We start from the raw sequence: 17,633 nt of genomic DNA on the forward strand, positions 1-17,633 counted from the left end.
GAGTCTGTCTTTCTTTCTTCTTTCTCTCTCCCCCTCTTCCTTCTTTTAACTAACTTTCAGGTTCTTTTAACTTTTTTGTGTGAAAAGCCTATCACTTATTTCTTAAACTTGTAACCCACTTCCAATCTTGTTTTATTTTTATATTCCCTGTCCTTCCAGTTATTACCCTACTTTCATACCTTGCCATGTAATTTTCATGATTTTTACCTATGGATTTGTTGGGCTTTTTTTGTTTTGTTTGTTTGGATATTCTGGTGGCCCATAGAAGACCATTTACCACAGGCTGAGGAGTTCTGATCTAAAGAATAGGCAACTTGGGGCCAGAGCAGTGGTGCTAGAGGTAAGGCATCTGCCTTGCAAGCATTAGCCTAGGATCTAGAACTGATTGTGGTTCAATCCCTGGGTGTCTCATAAGTGGGTGTTGCTCATAAAAAAAAATAGAACAGGCAAATTTTGGCCACTGTGACACTACTTTTACTTAAGATAATTTGTTAAGCAATTATCTGTCATTTTATTGGCAGTAACTTTATGGAAGGTCCAGGGTTAAATACTATTTAGAATGCAATCAAGTTGAGTATTTCAAATGAGAAAACTGGAGTTTTTAGAGTAACTGTATTGTAAACACGCTATAGCTCTTGACCTGCTCTGAAACAAACTGCCCATTAACAAAAGGAGGCATCAGTAGAGTCTTCATAGATATAAAACATTTTAGACAACAAGCAGCTCAGAGTTAATTCAGGGTATAAAATCAGTCTATAAAACTGATTTTTTACTTGTGATTTAAATCAGCCTTAATTTTCCTCAGGAATGTCTTGGGCATCTTAATGATTGACAAAATCATACTTTTCAAACATGGTTGATTATCAGAATTTCTATGCTAGTTTCTTAAACACGCCATTTTTTTACTTGCACTCAAAATTTAATAAAACAAAATTTTAAAGAAATGGGCTTAAATTTTTACTTTCTATAAGTTATACAGTTGACCAAGAAAATATATCTCTAAAATTAATGAGTGACTCAAAGAGTTTTCTTAAGTCTCTCTCAATAGTTTAGGGTTCTGTAGTGTAATATTATATACTAAGATGCCAATAGAAAGTATAACCTTAAATATCATTTTCAGTACTTGCAGGTGATTACATCTGTAGCCCAATTATATTGTTATAAGTGTTAATTAGCTTATTGTTAATAATTTTACTTAAATAATATCACTGGGTCCCTAATTTTTTCTTATAAATATTTCTTCTTTTTTATTTAAATGTAGTGATTGTCCTTAAATGAATGATTGTTCTACTTTATGAGAATAAGGATTAAAGATATAAGATAATAACAGCATAAAACAGTCAGAAAAGTTCTGGTTGTTAACTCTAAGCTTGGTCAGTGGTATACACCCATTCCTCTCCTGTCTTCAAAATAAACTTCAAGGTAGATTTTACTATCATTTCACTTTACACAGAGGAAAATGCATTTTGAACTGTTTCTATGGCAGGACCAAGATGAAGATATGAGGTGCAATTTACTCCCTAGTGTTACTATAAAGGTTCAATCAAAGAAACAATAAAAGTAATATTTCTTCCCTGCCATGTCTGAAGTAACAAGCTGGCTAAATTGCAGACAGCATGTATATTGGGATCGAGTGGTTAAGACTTGCCGGACTGAAGCTAATGGTGAGGGAGATACCTACAAGAAACAGTGGGAAAATGTCCAAGAATCATTCCTGACCATCCATCGAAAGTTCAGGTCTAGGAAGGCAGGTGTGAAGGCAGGCAACAGAAGAAACATGAACAGGATTAGTGGAATTTGAAAAACCCAACAATAGGCTGTAGGTTTCTGCCAGGATAACTAGAATTCAGAAATATGAATTCAGCTACAAAGAATAAGGCCAACACAGAACTTTTGTCATCAAGGGATTGGATAGAAATTAGGAAAATTAATTAGGGGCCGACACTCAGAAAGATAACCACTTACCAGAAATGGGGTGGACAGTTCAAAAGACTTGTTTAGAAAGGACTGAGACAAGGGAGACTATATCCCAGAAATAAATTACTAGGTCAGAATAAAAGAAGCAATAATACTCTGGATGCTGAATCAGTTTACTTTGGGCTAGGACATTTTATCTCCCCTTTCTTTCAAAGATGAGATTAATTCCAAAATATGGAACCAGGCTGAACATCCAGATGGATCTAAGTGGCAGTCCCTGTGATGATTAAAGGGATGTAGAGGGCACAGTGCCAAGAAGATCATTATACTGCCCAGGCAAGAAGGAAATGTTGTTAGCATTTAAATAAAATGTACTTAAAATGCCCACTGTAAGCAATAAGAAGTGGTGCTGAAATGATAAGCAAATTGATTTTCATTTACATAAATACCTTTGTCTGTTAACATTCTGTAGTTAGTTATGGTCATGAAGAGCAGATTGGAAACAGCTGAAGGACACCAGGTTGAAGCAATAAATGAAATTAAAGAGGCATAGAATGAAAGAGGCTATAAAAGTAAGATAGGAAGCAATGACAGAGTGATCAGACTCTAGTCCTAGTCAAATGAATCATGGAATCTTTGATGTGCTATTGATTTGAGATGAAAACACTGTCAAGACCTCTTGCAAGCAACAAAGAGTTCCACTTCGTTTTATTTTATGGTTTTTTTTTCTGACATCAATAAAACTGCTCTTTTTTTGCCATTTAATGGCTTTAAGTTTGAATTATTGTGTAATAGCAAAATGTAAATAAGTTCAACTGGAAAACAATGTTGTTAGACTTTCTATATTGAAACAAGGTAAAAAAATAAATTCTACTTTACTTTAATCTGCCGTTAAACATTGGTATTTTCCATGTCACCACAAAGATGTCTGGTTATTCATTCCTGATACTTTATCAAATCTTTTTTAGAATTTTTCTAAGTGCACTGACAATTGATTTTTTTTAAAAAGCTATTTTTGAATTAAAAAACAAGGTACATAGTCCCTAGGAAAAGAAAAAAACTTAAGAAAAAGGGTCAGGAAAGGAAAATGATTAAAAATAATAAATGATATTGATAGATCATTACACTAATAACAATATTATAATCTTTATTTTGAAAAACTGAATAGTTTAAACATTTATATAAATCTACTTTTGCTCTATGGTTTTCATTGCAAGGTTTTTCTCTTGTCTTTCTTTCCTTCTTGTGAAGAGCATCCTTTAGAAAATAGATTTTTTCACAGGAAAGAAAGACCACTATTACAAAAGATTCTTCAGTTATTGATATTTACCTAGGTGTAGGAAAGAATTAAGCTTTCAAAATAGAGAATTAAAGGTCCTCAGGTAAGCAGCATACAGCACAGATTCATGCAATCTTCTATTGAAGCATTTATTTAGAACAAACTTCAAGATAATTGGAACTCCTGTACAAAAAATATTGTATTCCTACTCATGGAAAAGGGGCTAGGGAGGAGAAGAGAAGGGCTTAAAAGATTGTTTTTCTTTATATCTAGACTAAGAAACATCAAAAAATACATTTATATATCAAAGAGACTCACAAATACATCCTAAAAATATGATTTATCATGAAAAGATTGGATTATAAATAAGTCAAACATAATAAAATTGACTCATTGCAAAATAATAAAAAGCCCAGCTGATAGCAGTGGGAATACAAACTTATGATTTCAACAAATATTTCTGATACTTGGTTGGTTTAAGAAACAGTTTTATATTCCCTTTAATTATCTTACCTGATAAATTATTTCAGCCAAGTCCAAAGTAGGTCAGTGATAATTCTTCGCACTTAGAACTATTCCTAAGAAGTAATTAGCATAGAACTTTCTGTTGTTCCTGTCAGTCAAAAGTAGATCAGAGCCCAGGGGTTGATGCTTGATTTAATATCAGAATAAAAAAAAAGTAAATTTATAGCTGGCTCTTAACATAGGAATGCCTGGATGTAAAATTGGCTGCATGCCTAACATTTCCAGAATGTCAGGGTACATCAAGGAAGGGGACATGAGTTTAAGAGCAGATGTTTTTGGATGACAAAAAATATATGGAAGGTTAAATTATTGTGTCCATTTGCTTTAAACATAACACTTTGTAGCTTGTATTCCCATTTTCACTTGGCTTTTGTATTATTTCTACATGTCACTCAGATCCCTGAGCAAAATCTCATTGGTTTACATATTAATACTATCAGTTTTTTTGAAGACATCCATTGTGTCTTTGAAAATACAGTGTTTTCCCATTTGAGTGCACAGACTACATCTGTTTGCAGTGATGAGAGCAAGAGAAGCAAAATAGCTGTAGTAAAATAGTTCAAAAGAGAGTGAATGAACATCCTTTTTTTTTTTTAACTTCATTGATGTTTCATAACTAAAACAGGGTGTGGGATTTGGCATTCCATTTGAGTGTCTCTTACAAAGACAGTTCAGTATGAAGTCTTTAACAACTTGCTCCTTTGATCTGAGAAGCTTCTTTGTCACTAGGAAGACTCAGTTGCTGGCATCCTTCCCACCTTTAATGCATTTAGACTGTAGAGAATCATGAATATTTAAAGTAAGGCAATGGCCATGATGATCCTTGGCGCTAGACTTCACCATACATAGAAGCAAATTAGGCATTAGGTCCTGCTGACTTTAGTGCATTTGTGTTTTGAGTTTGATAGGAAAAATTAAGACACCTCTGAGGAAAATGCAAAAAAATAAAAAAAGATTTCTTCTAAAACTATTGCTGGCTGACAATTGAACAGAGCAATTATATAGCTGTTGGAAAATTCCCACTTGTTTTTGATGGAGTAAAAACAATCAGTTAACCTTGTACATGGTTTATCTAGCGAAGATGCAACTTAGTTACCAAATCTTAGTAAACTAAAAATTTTATTTTCTGTTCTCAAATTCCCTGATTCCCTTCATCCTCTTGCCTCAAAACTGTGACCATAATTACTATCAGCTTATAACTTGAGTTTAACTGGAAAGAAGGAAAATATGCACTCCAAAAGACTGAAAATTGGTCTGGTCTAGCAAATACAAGGATTTTTTTTGAACATATGTACAATTTTATATATATATATATATATATATATATATATATATATATATATATATTAAAAGTCAGAACTGTAACAATAGTAAGTGTGTATTTACCTTGCACGTGGCCAACCTGATTGTGATCCTAGGCACCCCATATGGTTCTCTGAGTTCCCACCAGGAGTGATTCCTGAGCAAAAGGGCAAAAATAAAACTGGCTCAGCCCCCCCCCAAAAAAAAAACCCAAACTATCAGTCAATAAAAAGTAAAACTTTTCAATTCCAAGATGCCTACAGTTGGAATTGCCTATTTTCCTATATTATGAAGACAAAGGCTATTATCACAGTAAAATGGGAGCAAGGACATATACTTTGGGTGAACCAACTCACTCCTCTCCTCTAACCCTTCAGTTAGATCTTTAGAACCATTTGTGGCCCTAAGTGCTATTCGAAAAAGAGTCTACCCTGGACTAGCAGCTATTGCCAGAGTATACTGGTAGCCTCTACTAGCACCAATGTTTAAGCCAGACCTCTTTGCTGAACTGGAGCTTTATACAATAAAACCCTAGTTTTGAGTGGAATATTTTTTCCCTCCCATTCAGCAAAAATCACATACCCTTTAATTTATAAAAAAAGAAATGAAATATTAAAAACAGCAAACAAAATAAGCAAAATAAATCCTAAGATTTATTGTTACTAACAATGCCAACAATTGCTACTAACCTACCTGAACTTGTATCTCATTTTATTTGTTTTTGAAAAGCTTGTTGTAGGCTACAGCTTGTACTGGATGTCACCTTTTTTTTGGTGTTCACTCATTTAACTCTCTGATCTTTCTCTCAAAGTAGCTGAGTCTTTGAATTTCACTGAGATGAGGAAGTATATATTCTTACTTCATATTTCTGCATCATAATTGGAACACCCAATCTTAACTAAAGTGTGAAGCTCATCAAATTGATCAAAATATGACTGGACATTGAAAAGCCTATATATCCAATTTGCAACTCCATAGTTTTGCTTACATTCACAAGCCATTTTATTTGCCAATCTTTGGGAAGTCCATTTCATAAGCAAAAATAATAAAGCAACTAAGGTGCAAAGACATTTAAGCCAACTTTTCTAAAGCCAAGCAATAAGTGAAAGAGCTAGGATTTGAACCTGTTCAGGCTGAGTCAATATCATGTAAAGTTGTAATTGAATAATGCTAATGTATTTATATGGAACTTTACTTTTTATGTTAATATTTAACACAGAATTAAAAACAAGTGTGATTATGAGAAAATCCACATTATCCTGATGTTCTTAAAGTTTTTTATCACTAGTTATCAACTTATATATTTTATTGAATTTTATGTAGTTTCATATCATTGTTATGAGTAGAGGTATTAAATCTTTATCTATGGAGAATACCCTTGTGCCTTTTTATGTGCATGCTCAATTAGATGAAAGGGTAATCGAGTGGAATTTGCAATGTCAACTTCACCTGCATCAGGTGACTTTTTTTTAGTCTCTTTTTTGGGGGTCACACCTAACAATGCTCAGGGATTACTCCTCACTTACACTCAGGAATCACTTCTGGCCCATTTGTGAGACTATATGAGATACCACAGATTTAAACTGGTCAGCCACTTTCAAAGCAAGTGTCCTACACAGTGTACTATCTCTAACCCCATTCTAGGTGATTGTGAACTACTTGAATTTTCTTATTTTCAAGTTGCAATACTAACTGATTATGGGCCAGGGTATATATTATTTATTTATACATATGACAGTATTAGGTTTCAATTTTCTTTATTCATAGAGGGCACATAAAATAGCTTTTAGAGACTAATCATTATAATCAACCCTCACTTTCTTTGATACCAATGTGACACTGGCAGCAGTATTTATTAAAAACTACATAAAAGGTAAAGGGAAGCCATAAGAGGAGGACAAGGCTCAGTAGACATTTCCTAAGTAAGTAGGAAATTTAGCTTCATTTTATGGTGTCTTTTGAAACAGTTGATTGAATATATCAATGAGTATTTATTACAAAGGTGTATTTTTTTGCTCTAGAAAACTAAGAAATAGAGGGAGGTAAAGAATCACCAAATTAAACACAAAATAAACATCGCCCATATACCAAGGAATTTTTATTCTTCTTAATGGCAATGCCCTACTTTGTATTTTATTTTAAAAATATTATATGAAGTTGCTTAATTATCTATCCAAGTTTTATTTTGATAATTACTTTAAATAGATTTTTAAGATTATTAAAATTGAGCACATTTACCATAGAAATTTTTTTTTTTTTTTTGGTTTTTGGGCCACACTCGTTTGACGCTCAGGGATTACTCCTGGCTATGAGCTCAGAAATCACCCCTGGCTTGGGGGGACCATATGGGATGCCGGGGGATCGAACCACAGTCTGTCCTATGCTAGCGCTTGCAAGGCAGACACCTTACCTCTAGTGCCACCTTCCCGGCCCCTTACCATAGAAATTTTTAAAAAACTAAAAATATGAATTTAATAGGAGTCATGCATACATAAAGTATACACTGTAATGTATTATCACATACAAGACAGTGTATATTTATATGCAACATATACACATACATTTCAAACACACCTGACATATAGTTATATGAAACATATGCCAGTCATATAGCATAAGTAATAAAAAATCAATAAAATTTTATTTCAGAGAGGATTAAAACTTTAAGCAAAATATCCCTATTAAAATTTAATCCTAAAGGTAGAATAGATAGTATAAAGGGTAGGTGCTTACCTTGCAAATGGCTAGCCCAAGTCTGATACCCAGAATCCCATATAGTCAGTCCCCTGAGCATTACCAGAAATAAATCCTAAATGCAGAACCAGGAAGAACCTCTGAGCATAGCTGAATGTGACCCAGAAAACAAATTAATTAAGTAATTAAATTTTTATTCCACCTTTAAATATGGTGATACATTTCTCCCCAAATCTGTGTTTGTATGTTTGCACTCTGAGACTATAATTGCATTTCATATATCATCAAAGTCATTCATTTAAAGTTTTTATTTAACTTTGATACTGAGTTTGGAGAATATTAATAATTCTGAATAAGTTTGCAAATACTGTATTTTATTACAACATAATTTATGTCCCCAGATTCTAAGTCTTTGCTCAGACATTTGTTTTCCACCAGGCCTATGGATATTGTTCTAACACTTATGGGCTTGCCTTTTTTTCCTAAAACTAAAATCCTCTGTAAATCTGTGTTATACATTTTTCTTTATTAACTTCAAGAGACTTAGCAATATGTGTACAGAAAACATATCCATTGTCTGTATCCAGAGCATTCATAATAAATTGCTTGCTGAGATATAAGCGTTATTTACTGAGAAGTTGTCCTCCCAAAGGTGTTTTAAATTGAGCAGAAACTGTTGCTGGTTTTCAGTGATTTTCTTCCAAATAATAATATATCGTATGTGTTGGTTCATCTAAACTACAAATCAGTAAGACATCCTGAGCAGTCCACATCAGTCTGTTCTAGACACATTCCCCTACAAGCAGAATATGTGATTTCTTTTTTATATTAATATCTTTATTTAAATACTTTGATTACAAATATGATTGTAGATGGGTTTCAGTCATGTAAAGAACACCCCCCCTTCACCAGTGCAACATTCCCACCACCAGTGTCCCAAATCTACCTCCTCCCCACCCCACTCCCACCTGTACTCTAGAATATGTGATATCTAAGAAGTGATTGAGAAATTATAAAATCATATGCAACAATTAATTGAAAGCTCAATACTGATGTAGATCTAAATATTTATTGCAGTAAAAGAAAAAAACATATTTGAATTTTCTAGTCTTTGCAATGCAAAAAATTTTAATCAGGTATGGTTCCATTCATCTTCTCATCAGTAAGCTATGAATGAAACAAAAGCAATCAAAAGCAATCCTTGAAATGGATTATCTTCTAAAGATTGTGCATTACAGCTTTTTTTCATATTGTAGTCTTTTTAATTTCTTTGAAATATAGTTTATACTGTTCTGTGAGATCATTTTAATATGAGCTTTCTGCAATCATCATATGTTATTTAGGGTTAATATATGAATGATTGCGATATTCTTTTTTTTACTTGGAAAATGGCTCCATTATCAATGCTCATGTCCATGTACTACTAACTGGCCCATGATGCTCAGACCTGCTGATGAAATGCTTCTCAGTGTTATACATTACCAGGGATCCAACATAGGACCTCATGCCTGCAAGAAAAGCACTTTGAGCTGCCTATCCCAGAGTTTCTCTTTGAATGTGTGCATAGCATGAGGGGCAGCCAAAAGAAGAGGCAAACTTTTTAACACAAAAATATTATGCTTGTCAAACTACTTTCTCTGTACAATTTCTAATATCTATATGAGGCAGTGCTGCAAGCAGTGCTGTCTTCAATAGGCTGATGAATACAAGAAACCAAATTAGTCAGATAAATAGATGAATTCTTTGGGGTGAAGATGATCAGTAAGGACTAAACAAGAAGGACTCAGATATGTATGTCATTACCTATTTAGCTATCAAAGAAGTCTTTGAGAAAAAGTGAAAGTAAGAGAGAGAGTGAGAGGGAAAGCAAGTTGATATAGCAATGGAAACATGAGCAGAGAGATCACATCATTTTATATTGGTGTTCTTTTCTTTTTTTTTAGTGTAAGAATTTATTCAAGAGACAAAATTGATTAACATAATGAGGTAAACTAACATAATATAATATAGTAATAAAACATATAATATAATTGATATAATAATACATGTAAGTCAAAGAAAGTTTCTGATTAAAAACACAAATTTTTTCCATAATGACTTACATATTATAATATAATATAGTATAATGTAATATAGTAACATAACATATAATATAATTGATATAATAATACATGTAAGTCAAAGAAAGTTTCTGATTAAAAACACAATTTTTTTTCCATAATGACTTACATATTTTTCACAGTAGTATTTTAGGTACATGTTAACATTGAATCAGGGGAATACCCATCATCAAATATGTCCTCCCCCCATTCCAGTTCCCTTTCTACAATTCATATATCCCACCATCACCCCCCGGGCTGCTAGCTAGAGTATGTGGACCCCTCTTTGTCTGGCTTACTATTAGTAATCACATATCTGTTTGGTCCTGGAACCCTCCCTTGTTTCCCCCTCTATTTAAGAGGCAGAGCTAGATAAATTGAGGTATGTGGTTTTGTTTGAAGGAAAGAAAAGCAATAGATTGGGGTACAAAATAAGAGGAAAAAAAAAAAACAAAATAAAAAAGTCAAAGGTCAAATACACTGAAAATGGGCGGAGTCCCTCTAGAGGCTTCCAACCTCAGTTTGAGAGAGGATGTGAAAAGGTAATTGAAACACCACAACAATACAGAAAGAAATATCGAATTAAATAACCAGTGAGCACTACAGCAATAAAGACAGGCACCACACAATAGTCTTTTTTTTCTTTAATTGATTACATGATATGGATAATATGATAGATCTAGAAATATAACTAACTGAAAATTCACCCATTTCAAGTACAAAATCTAATGGTTTTATCATATTCACTTAGTCATGCAACAATAAATTTTATAGTAAAATCCCAAAATAAGCAATCTCCCCCCATTTCTTACTATTTCCCTTCTGCATTTCTAGTCAATAATTAATTCATTTAATGCTAGTCAATGGGGTAATTTTGACTTTTTTTTTTTACTATTTTGACATTTCAAATAAATTAAATCATTCACTATGTTTTCCTTTGTATAAGGTTCTTTTCCTTTTACACAGTGTTTACAAGATTCATCCTTATTGCAGAAAATATCAATATTTAATTCATTTAATCTATAAAATATCTTCGATTATATGAATATACCACATTTGTTTATCCATTAATCATGAGATTACTTGAGTTACTTCTAGATTTTGGCTATGAGAAATATTTGCTGGTTGGTATTATCTTATGTGTGCTTTTCTGTAATTCTTCGTGTAATATTTACACGTGTATTATATTTTTTGGTATATTCCTGGAAGTAGAATTGCTGGGTAATTATTTTGTTTAATATTTTGTTTAATTGAGAGAAAGGGAAGGGTGAAATACCACAGAGTGGCAACACTTTTTTATTTTAATCAGTCATATTTGAGGGTCCAAAATTTTCCACATTCTTGTTAACGATTGTGATTACTGTCCCTCAGTATTATACTCCTAGTGAGTATGAATTTGGCTAGAATTATAATTTGTGTTTTCCATATCTGCTGTGGTGCTGAATTTCTTTTTATGTTTATTGGTCATCTGCACATTTTCTTTGGAAAAATAAATGTACATATATTTTATTCTTTTTAATTGTTAATTAAAAATCATTTGTGACCTTTCATGTTTCTTAATATATATGATATATGTCATTTGTCCATTCTACAGAAATTTATTTTCACTCTATGCCATATTTTGTTTTGATAGTTTTGGGGATATTTTTGGGGGGAACACTAAACAGTGCTCAGGGCTTATTATTGGCTCTATGTTTATGAATCACTTGGGATAACTTTGACATGACTTATAGGACTACCAGTGATCAAATCTTGGTTGTTTACCATGCAAGGCAAACATCTTATCTACTGTATGATTTCCACAGTCACTTTCTGGTTATCCACAAATATTTTTGTATTGATAAATTGAAATTTATCTTCATTTTTCATTTTTGCTTGTTTTGTTGTATTGAAAGACTTTGCTTAACTTAAGACTATAAAAGTACTTTTATGTTCAGGGCTTATAGATTTAGCTTTTATATTTAGGCCTTTGATACATTTATGAGTTGGTTTTTTATGAGAGGTAAAAGCACAGTGTTTTGTTTTGTTTTTCAAAATGCATATGCATTTATTTCAATAACATTTATTGAAAAGACCATCCCCTCTTCACTTAAATTTTCATGGAGTGGGTCTAAAATGTTTATTTTTAAACTTATTCTGTTACATTGATAGATAGGTTTATCCTCATACTAAACTTTATGCTATACTTTATAATATCTGTGATACAACCATGAAATTTAAAGATATTTATGTAGAATCATGTTATAGTTCTCTCGAATTTAAATATAATTTAACGTAAGATCATAATTAATTACTCTAAAATTTCAAGATCTACTTCAGAAGTATCCCCAGTAACCAGTAGAAAGGACCTTCTTTTCTTTGTGGCCTATTCCACTAGGGCTAGGCGATTTTTAAATTAGAAAAGATAACTGTATTCACGAGCACTTACAAAGCAGAATTTTATTTTATTTTATTTATTTTTTTTGGTTTTTGGGCTACACCAGGCGGTGCTCAGAAATAGCTCCTGGCATGCACGGGGGACCATATGGGACACCGGGATTCGAACCAACCACCTTTGGTCCTGAATCTGCTGTTTGCAAGGCAAACACCGCTGTGCTATCTCTCTGGACCCGCAGAATTTTATTTTATTCAGAAATTAACAGATATATTTTATATTGGTTAGTTATCTCTGCAAAAAAAAAAAAAAAACAGAAAAAAGGGAGGCTCATCAAAATATTTGCAGTAGCTGATGCAAAGGTAAACAGACAATGAAGCTATTTAAATAAAAGAAGAATTTATAAATTGAATAATAAAGCAATGGTGAAAAATAAAGAAAGAGGAAAATAGGAGAGAAAGATAATTTTAAAAATCAAACCAAGAAGCTGTTCTAATTTATCTAAAACCTTATTTCTGAATACTATGACATTTAGAGTATGGAAGAAAAGGGACAATTTTTATTGTGTAATCAGTTAAAATAACTAGTGTATTAAGAGATGTTTTAACCTGTTATGAACTCCAAAAAATTTTTACTTTCTGCCTTTAGTAAGATTTTTGAATCAAAGTCAATATATTTTGTAGTTAGTTTATAAATCATATAATAATTTTATTGGATTCAAGTGTAATGTTTCATTGAAAAAATTCACAATTTAAAATTCTAACTTGCAGAGAGAAGTTTCTGTAAAATGTGAATGATCATATCCATATATGTCATTTTTATAGTATTTGACTTAGTACATGTTTAAAGCAAGAGAATAAATGAATGATATATCCTTAGTCTTATTCATTTATTCATAGTTATGTACCCATAGGTTATGCATAAAACTCAAATTACCTCAGAGAAACTTTTGGTTCATACAGATAAACTAAGCAAGTAGATGCCAAAAAAAAATTTTGGTAATTTAAGAAGAATCTAGATAGTTCTACACTAGTCTTTTATGAATAATTTTCTAATTTACTTCTACACATTTAGTCTTTGTTTTAATTAATTACTTTATTTAGATATCACGTCTTCATAGTTGTTCATGTTTGAGCTTCAGTCATGAATTGTATACCACCCTTCACCAAAGAATATTTGCCATCACTAATGTCCTGTTTTCCTCCTGTCCTCTCCCTTCCCTCTAGGGCAAGAATTTTTGCCTCTCTCTTTCACTCTCTTTCTCTCTTATGCTCTCTCTCTCTTCCATTTTAGACACTGTGATTTGCACTATTGTTAATTAAGTGGTACTATGCATCACTTCATCTCCTTCCAGCACCTAGTTCGTATTCAGAGCTATCATTTCCAACTCTCATTGTCATAGTGATCACGTCTCTACACTAACTGTACTGTTTCACTATTTGTGAAATGCTTCCTTTCATGAGCTTTCTTTCATGAACTTCCTCCTGTCTTTCATCTATGCTATCTCTGGATTCTTTTCCCCATACTATCTTTTTCTTTTCTTGTATCCAACAAATAAATATGATCCTTCTATGTCTATTCCTCTCCCTCTGACTCACTTCACTCAGCATAATACTCTTCATATTAATCCATGACTTCATTTTTCTTAACAGCTGCATAATATTCTATCTATTGTGTAGATGTGCCATAATTTTTTAGGTCACTCATCTGTTCTTGGACATTTGTGTTATTTACAAATTCAGGCTATTATAAATGCTGCTTAGTGAACATAGGGGTGCCCATTGGTTTTCTGTCTTGTATTTTTGAGTTTTTTTCTCAACTATTTTGAATAACAAAAAAACAAAATCACTTATTTTGTGAAAATAAATTATCAGTTTACATTTTATATTTAATTTTTAATTACAAATAAGATGTATTTATTTTAAGACCTTCAAAAATAGAAATTGCTGATTATATTTTATGACAAATACCTTTGTTTTGTTATAATTAATTTGCTAAAAATAAAAATCAGAGGATCAAATATATTACATAAGGCATAATGCATATCAAAACATAGGGATGAGAATTCTGTTGTGGGTTTAGGATTGAAAACATGATCGAGATGTCCATACATATAATATTTTCTATTTTAATGTCTGTTTTCTTTTTTCTTATTCATAAATAAATTGCCACAAATAATGGTAATTTTTTCCTAAAATACTTACAATCAAGTTAGTAGTATATTTAGAATAACCAGGCTTCTGGGAATGTTAACACTTACTGAATCCCTCCAAGTTTGTTTGTACCAAATAAAGTTTCATATTAAAACTGTGAATTTTGGGGGCCAGAGCAACAAAGCAGCAGGTAGGGCACTTGCCTTGCAAGTGGCTGAACTGGGTTTTGATCTCAAGCATCCCACATAGCTCTCTGAGCTTGCTAAGAGTAATTTTGAGTGCAGAGCCAGAAACAACCCTTGAGAACCAAGAGATGTGACCCAAACCCCCAAAATAGTTTTATGCTAAATTAGATAAATATTTGAATTAACAGCCAAGCAACATGATAATAAAGTTGAGTGAGAGAGGGAAGTAGATCTAGAATTTAAAATGTGTGCTCCAGTTTAATTTTATTTGTGCTGCCGAGAATATTAATTAGATGAATTATTGTAGAGTAGTATGGATGTTAAAAACTATAGCCTGCCATTTTTCTAGTCAGGAACTTCCTTTTAAGCATGCATTTCACAACTTGAATAGTATTGGATGGTAAGTGAAATAAGTCAGAGGCAGAAGGACAAATACTGAATAATCTTACTATATTAACACCTCTGGTATTTAAAGAAACAAATCAAGACTATGGGCATATCATAAGAGTTGATAATATAAATCCTGAGCACTGGACTATAGATCTGAGAGTGCCAAAATGGGAGGATAAAGAGTACAGAGAGAGACAGTTTGTACAGTATGTATACTTAAAAAAAAGGTTTTAAGATACACATCTTTGCTAGTAAAGTGATGCAACGAAAGCAGATAGAAGGGTAAGAAGTAGGAATGAGGAAGAGAGAATAGAATTTACATGGAGATATGGGCACTTTAGTGGCAGTGGTGTGTGATGTGTGGTGATTTTGTACAACAATACTATAAATGTAAAATCGAAGGAAGGAAGGAAGGAAGGAAGGAAGGAAGGAAGGAAGGAAGGAAGGAAGGAAGGAAGGAAGGAAGGAAGGGAGGGAGGGAGGGAGGGAGGGAGGGAGGGAGGGAGGGAGGGAGGGAGGGAGGGAGGGAGGGAGGGAGGGAGAGGAGGAGGAGGAAGGAGGAAGGAAGGAAGGAAGGAAGGAAGGAAGGAAGGAAGGAAGGAAGGAAGGAAGGAAGGAAGGAAGGAAGGAAGGGAGGGAGGGAGGGAGGGAGGGAGGGAGGGAGGAAGGAGGGAGGAGGGAGGAGGGAGGGAGGAAGGGAGGAAGGAGGGAGGGAGGGAGGAGGGAGGGAGGAACATAGTATCTTGAGACTAGAAAAGAGCAGTATCTTCATATGTGCTGCATGGTTAGGTTTAAAATGTTCTAGAGAATAATTTAAACATACATCTAAATATTTGGGAGGGATAACTTTAGTGCCTTGCAGTCTTTCCTTTATTAATTGTCTTTCTTTGTTGGTGGTGTGAAAGTATGCCCTAGAATACAGAATGTGTAAACTAGCATTACCTCAAGATCCAGTAAACATAAGTGATTAAAAAATGAAACTTCCGAGAGCCAGTTTGCTTCTTCAACCTCATTCTGTTATTGCAAAATTGATGCCAAATAAAAAGAAGTCATGTGTGAGTGAATGATCCATAATAGATACTATATAAAATGAATTCATAATTTTACCCATCTCCAGAGTTTGGAAAGATAAATTTCAATTGCTTATAAGCCATTTAGTTTATGAGAATATTATTATAACAACAGAAATAAATATCTTGGCCTTCCTTCTAACATGTTAGGCTCAAAGACATTGTTTTGGGGTATCCTTATAAAATTCAATGATCTTATCATCAGATGAAAGAAGATCTCTTCAGAAAGACTCTCTTCAGTGGGAAGACTGGTTAACTTCAACTATATGGTTATACCCCTCTCTATGTCTCCACTTCACAGCATCATGAATTGGATTACCTTGACTGTGGGTCAGGAAGTTTGGAGATAGAAAACAGTGTCTAGATACTCAACACAATGCCCATGGCAAGGGATGGGGGGGAGAGAAGAGAAACAAGGATTACAAAAACTAAAAGCATAAAGTAGGACAGCAGTTTATAAACAGGGAAAGCAAAATGCTTGATTGACTTCTGACAAGAAGGATATATTTAAGAAGATAAAACCAAGCTTAGAAGAATAAAGCAGAAATTGATTTTCCGCATGAGGCTTACAAAGATAGAGACTAGTCGAAAGAAAAGGAGAACATAAAAAGGCAAATCATTTATGTTCCTACACTGTGCAATTTAATAGTGACTTTTTTCTCTGGGGGAGGGAGGGTGATGAGGATCATGAAAAGAAAATAGATCAATTTTAGTTCAGTCTGAATACTTGCAGTGACCTCACTTACATTTTCATAAATTATACCTAAAAGCATATTTGAAAGTATTTTGAACATTTAAATGGAATTCTTAGAATTATTATACAATTTAAATTGATCATTAAGGAGCTATTAATTACTTTCAAAACCCAAGGTTACAGTTTTGGCAAAGGAAACTTTTTTTCTTTTAAAGGAGAAAAGAATAAACTACTAAATTAGTACTAGAAAGTCCCTTTCAGAAAAAAACTTCAACTGTCTAATAAAAATATTCCACCAGTAAATATGCAATTAATTATGTTTAATAAATGTGTTTATTAGTCTGTCATAGTTAAAGTCCATCAAAGAGTCACTAAGTTTGATTTGACCTAAGAGTTCCTTTAGTCATATTTGTCATATTTTAATTGACAAAGACATGCCTGGATAAATGGATGGAATTGAGGAATTGATAGTGGGTCAATGAATAGGCACCAGAATTGACAGATTAGTAAGTACATGAATAATCTTATTTAATGATGTAGTTGATGTCTTCAGAGAACATAAACATTGTGTAAAACAAATGAAAACAAAATACCCTTGTGCTAAAGTGAGGGTACTTAAGAGTTTAGAAGGAAGAATCAGACTTCCTGAATTTAAATGTGGTATATCCACTTACTCCCAGATGACTTGAGGTCAATTCTTGAGTTTTCAGGGTCTGATCAATATGAAGAGAACTTTAATTATGTAAGTTTTTAGGAAGATTCTAAACTTATTATTAACTTGAGTTTTCTTTGTATTTCTTACGTAAAAATGTATCTCAAGGGGGGACTAAGAGGCTGAGGCGCCCTGGACACGCCTGAATAAGGTGAGTCCAGGTTGCCAACATCCTTACTGAGGGCGCTTGAGTGCCACGGGTTTGGGATCAAGGGGACTGATATAGTAATACAGTGGGA

At 33.1% G+C, this 17,633-nt stretch overlaps 1 protein-coding gene across 1 annotated transcript in view; it reads left to right on the forward strand.

The window, feature by feature from the left end:
* TMEFF2 (transmembrane protein with EGF like and two follistatin like domains 2) overlaps positions 1-17,633 on the forward strand; it is a 277,043-nt gene that overhangs the window by 157,500 nt on the left and 101,910 nt on the right. The window lies entirely within an intron of this gene.

The sequence above is a fragment of the Suncus etruscus genome, chromosome 5 (assembly GCF_024139225.1).
Source record: "Suncus etruscus isolate mSunEtr1 chromosome 5, mSunEtr1.pri.cur, whole genome shotgun sequence".
NCBI classification, from domain to species: domain Eukaryota; kingdom Metazoa; phylum Chordata; class Mammalia; order Eulipotyphla; family Soricidae; genus Suncus; species Suncus etruscus.